Consider the following 6,000-nt stretch of genomic DNA (forward strand, 5'->3'; position numbering starts at 1 on the left):
GCCGAGATAGCCAAAAGGTGAATTCAGTTTTTTTTCCCATTTTAAACAACAGGGATTCTATGAGTTATAGATAGTACATTAAATTAAAAAACACCATACAGGGGGCCATTTCGGTCGAAAAAGAACAGCCATTTGATCTCTTTATATATAATTATTCAAGCAAGCAAGCAATCCATAATCATTCAATAAATCAAGCAATAAATTTATAGAATAATCAATCAATCAATCAACCAACCAACCAACCAATCAATCAACCAACCAACCAATCAACCAACCAATCAACCAATCAACCAACCAATCAATCAATCAATCAATCAATCAATCAATTAATCAACCATCCAACCAATCAACCAATCAACCAATCAATCAATCAACCAATCAACCAATCAATCGACCGACCGACCGACCAACCAACCGACCGACCAATCGATCAACCAAATAACCAACCAATATTATTGATCAACCAACCGATCTTATAGCGTTAAAGCTCGCGTGTAATACTGTTTTCTTTTTCATGAGGCATTCTCGTTTCAAATTCTTAAGGTGATTCCTCTAATTATTGGGCAAGTAATAAAAACTAGTCCGTATGAAATTGATAAAAATAAACGGTATCATAGGCTGATACTTATTATGACGATGATGATTAAAAAGAAAACTTCAAGCTTCATTAAATAAACCGCTCCATTTCATTTTTCCATAGAGCCCGGTTACCAGGGCTGCTTCGGCCGGTCTTCGAATTCCCTACTCCTCCGGGACAACCATCTATTCGACAACCGAATGACCGGCGACCTCTGCATACAACACTGCAGTCGGGGCAAGTACGAACTGGCAGCCGTACGAGGACGCGACTGTACGTGTGGACTGGGTATACCCATCGACAGTGACTACTACCACGACTTCAGATGTCGTATGCCGTGTCCTGGCGACTCAAGGCAGGTCTGTGGCGGTTACACCGAGGGAAGATTGATGGTCTATAAGAGTAAGTGACGTCACTTTACTTTGATACGAAGCACCTGAGAGGAGGAGGGGGATGCAAAATCTTCACATTTTTAAACTTCAGTCTGAAAGCCGCGCAGAATCAGGGCCTCATTCATACTATTGTTCTTATTATCATCATCGTTGTCACCTTTACCATCGCTGTTATTATTCTATTATTATCATAATATATGGTATAGGTTATTAAATATTACTATTAATGCCATTAAAATGTTTTATTTTCATTAATTCAACTTATGCATAAAAGACACCATGCGGTTATGACATTCGTTTTTCCACTTTCATTTCTATGTTTTCTTCAGCTAATACCGGCTTTTGTCGGCATCCTGGAGATCCGGCTAACGGTCAACGACTGGATAGCTACTTCAGGTTTGGAGCAAAAGTCAGATTTCGCTGCAACCCCGGTTATAAACTCGGTGGTAATACGACAATCCAATGCATACCACGTGATCATACCCAACGACCAATCAAAGACCTCGCCTGGGACGGCATCGCACCTGTATGCATAGGTGAACAATGCGCACTCTGTATCAAACAAGAAGTGATTTATTTTTAAATTCTATATAGGGGTCCTGAATAGTTAGGTCCATGGTTAGAGTTGGAGACATATATAAACACACACACCTACTGTACGGTGTAAAAATCATTATGATTTAATAAAATCTGCATCGCGCATTTGAAAGTCCGTATTTGGGGGTTTCGTTCAAAGTATTTCTTTATCTGGCCCAATCGGGGGAGGGAGCAGTTCCATGACATTTGCTCCAATGGAAAATCTGCACGTTAATTTAAACTTAAAATCTATCCTCCAAAACCAAACAAAACACTTATCTTGACGTCATTCTGAACGAAAACCTCTTTTACAAACCTAACTCTAACCCTAGGCCCTCTGAGTTATTAAGACAGCAAGTTTCGTGTCACCGGTAGGATTGTGAAGTCATGAAAAACATGTTCAAATGAGTTAGTGAAGCTGCCGAATTTAAAGATAATTTAAAGATTTGGGACTTTTGATTCGGAAAGTACAGAATTTGAGACTGATCAGTCGAATTATTTGAAGTGAAATTTCTCTTCAAATAATTCGACTGATCAGACTATATTATATACACCACTGTAATTTACGTGGATTTCCTTTAAAACATTATTCACATGACACACACATTGGTCATGAATATCAGCGCTATGTAAACAACAGTAAACGCATCTATGTATTAATATCGATATGATTTGTAAAATCGGAACCTATTTTAACTTGATATCCCATCGATGTATATAATCTTCATTTTAATTTCACATATTAATCCCACACTAAGCTAAATCTTACCATTTGTTAATTTTTATTTTGTTTTCTTCCTGATGTTTTCAGTTAACTTTTGTTGTGTTGTATTTAATCATTACTATTTCACGATCCTCTTCTTTAACTTGTGCATTTCCCCTTTTTATGCAGGACAATTCATGTGTGAAACAGCCTGCGTGCTGATTAATTTATTATCCTGTTGAAATATGTTTAATTGAATTGCTCCCTGTTATACTAAACTCTCTATATTCTCCCCTCAAGGAAACGGAACATCGATTCAGATGCCTGGGCCTTCAAAAGGAAGTAAGTAGAAATTCATATTAGAAAAAATAGCAGTACTCATATTTTTTGTGGCTTTTGTTTTCGGACGTTTCCTCACGTTTCATCCGACAAGTCCTGTTTTATCCGACAGTTACTGTGGTAACAGTGCCTCACAGCCAATCAGAATCAAGGAAAGTTGTCAGATCTGACAACTTGTCGGACAAAGATATTGATTAAACGCTCCCCAGGACTCGGCAAGCCAATCACAATCAAGCTGTCCATGGTGGCGGGCATGGTGGCTCCATGGCTGAAAGTCTCTACGAAAATAAACTCCCTTTAATGTGTTAAAATAGCTTCCTCGATCACTTTATAATAATGGACTTTTCGTTTCCACTGTTGTGATATTTTTAACAGACTGAGAATCGATTTAGATCTGGGGCCCGTTTCATAAAGGACTTTCAACTGTTGCAACTTTGCCATTATGGCACCTACCTTGGCAACCTTGATTCTGATTGGCTGCTGAGCCCTGTTGCCATGGTAGTTGCCATTACGGCAAAGTCCTTTATGAAATAAAAATAAGAGATATAATATATAATATTTTTGTTTTGTGTTTTTTTTTTCAGAAGGAAGCGTCAGGAACATAATCATCGGCCTCGTGGTATCATTTCTCATCATTCTCATCTTACTCATCCTTTTCACCATCTGGAGGATGAGAAGGTAATCCAAGTCAAAACTCAAATCCATCTCGAAGTGATTAAAAAAAATAAAGAAATAAGATACCAAGCATATCGCTCAAATTTCGAATCTGATCGGGAAGGTGTTTCACACGGGTCGTGTGGTCCAGTTGTTATAGAGCATTGGACTCATAATTGCAAGGTTGTGAGTTCGAATCCTCACTCTGCCATTGTCTCCACTTTGATTTAAAAAAAAGGCCCGAGAGTAATATCTGTCTATAAGATCAGCCACTATGACTGATTAACCTAGACGTAAAAATCTTTCCCAGGTAATTGGTTATATACAAGCTTGGCGTTTACTAGCAAAAATGCTGTCCTGCCGAGGTCCTACGGGAGTTACCATAAGCAGAAACATACACAGAAATAATCAGATTGACTTAATGACACACCGTAGTGGTGACCCACATGATATATCACTATTATAACAAATTATGACTTGAACATAATCCAGTCATGCGTTAATTTGTGCACTGAATAATTTGTCCATGTTTTGTAACGCCTTATTACTATGTGTGCTTTTCGTCTAGAAAGATGAACAAAAAGGCACCACCACCACCACCTCCACCAGTACCAAAGTCGGCTTCAAAGGACTCGCCTTCTGGCTCTGACCACGCGGTACAAGCCGAACCGGGTGTGAGACCGGTGTATGCTAGCATGGCGCCTCGGTCAGAACGGGAGAGCACAAACAACGCTGATCGTGCTGATAGCGGAGGCAAAGTCAAAACAGATGGACGTAATGAGAACTTCAACAAGTGCATGCCAACCGGTTACTCAAACTCCGGGTACGGATATTGTTCAGCAAATCAAGATGACCACGTCATGTCGCCAGTGATAAATCCACATCCTGCCGGCGTTCCGGGAAAGGTTTTTTACTCCACTAAAATTAAGAAGAAAATTGATTACCAGACTGACTAAGTTGTTTAAACAACGAGGTAATCACCTGAGTTTTACACCGAACTATAAATTCACTGTACAAAGAACGAAAAGGCGTGCGTATAATAAGGGATTAAAATACTTTGGAGTGGATGTTCAGAGAAAATTTTAGATGAGAAAGAGGTTACGTTCAATCATTATGCGGAAGAAGAAGAAGCGTTGTTATTGTTGATGTTATCTTGGGTTTTAAGGCGCGTATCATTCATGAGATAAATATTTACGCCTAAACTTAAGAATAAACATTAGCCTACATGTCAGGAAATTTTGTAGGGACTCCTATATTAAAGTTATTCACCTGATATTTTAAGAGCCAGAGGCATGCAGATTTGCCTGATGCATATCCAGCGTCTACCACGCTATAGAACCGCCAATCATAATGAATATTGTTCATCGGGGCTTATTAACAGAATATTATTGTTGCATTGTCGTTTTCATTGTTGATGAGTAAGACAAGGTCCCCTACAATTTGGAGATAATGAATTCTTGTATTTGCATCAATGTATTTAACGAGTCAGTTTTGCCTATAATTGACTTTTATCATTAATTTCATTTCTTATACCAATATGTAAATTGAATGCACAGTGGCCTATAATCATACATGTATAGTGTAGAGTATATAATGATAGGGCCTATCCGAAGCACCCCTAGTTATCTCAATAAGAAGGGATTAAGAGACCTTTTTATGTACCTAACTGGATTATTGTAGGATCAGCTATTCGTGTAAGGATAACTATTCATAATTCACCATATGAAGATCATAAATCATTGAGAATTGATCCAAAATCATGAAAAATGGACTCTTTATCCAGAAAGCTACTCCTTATATAGTTCGAGGGCCACTAATCTAATCATCAGAACATTTTTCATAATTGAAACGGGGCTGCTTGTCAAAATGAAAGAAGGAGGTCTGTATTGTCGCTTGTCATAAAGTGAAGAAAAATTGTATCTCTCATTACATTTCTATTTCTAAGCGCATTACATTTTACTTATATCATGAGCCCGGTCATCGGATCAGGACCCGATGTACGCAATGTATGCCTTTTCTCCACTCCCTGAGGAGTATTCCAACAAGAGTTATAATAAGATAAGTAGGCATACTAAGATTGTATCTCGTGATTGGTTTTAATAGGAGTATTATTTTGATTATGAATAGCATCCAATTCGTCGGTTATCAACCCTGGACCCCATGAATATTCCCCGATTTTCAATATCAGGACTTAAGACCTCAATTAGAGATGCTATTGACTAGCGATCTTTTTCGATTATTAAATAGCGAGTTTTGCCCCCCCACACACACACACAATGTAAAGCGACATTATGAATAGCGGGTAGACCTCTAGATTCGTGCATTGCTGAATATTGAAGTTAATTTTTGTTTTACATCCTAATAATGTTTTCATCCCCCCCCCTCCTTCCATCTCTCTTGTCCTCCCTTTTCCCTCCCTCCCACGCGTTCTCTCTCGCCACTCCGTCTGTATTGGCGCACGGACTTTTAAAACACAAGGTGCTAAATTACCCATGATAAGTTGCATGATTGCATCAGAAAAAACCCCAAAGTGGTGTCATTATTCTTATAGTAAAACGATCATTTTTGATCAACATCAATCTACCTTTTTGTAAATAAATTCGTAATAGATTGATGTGGGTTATATAAATTTACTTTTCACAGGATGATAATAATCGTAATACTTTTTTTCAGAATAAAAAAATGTACAGCTAGAAAGAACTCTATTTGTCTGCTTCTTTATTTTGGTTAGCGTGTCATGCTTAAGAATAAAACTAAAG

The 6,000-nt window shown here is 38.1% G+C and overlaps 1 pseudogene; it reads left to right on the top strand.

Moving 5' to 3' along the window:
- Positions 1–5,747, top strand: part of LOC121417826 — a 31,932-nt pseudogene extending 26,185 nt beyond the window's left edge.
- Positions 5,748–6,000: the final 253 nt, after the last annotated feature.

The sequence above is a fragment of the Lytechinus variegatus genome, chromosome 1, assembly GCF_018143015.1.
Source record: "Lytechinus variegatus isolate NC3 chromosome 1, Lvar_3.0, whole genome shotgun sequence".
In the NCBI taxonomy this organism is placed as follows: Eukaryota; Metazoa; Echinodermata; class Echinoidea; order Temnopleuroida; family Toxopneustidae; genus Lytechinus; species Lytechinus variegatus.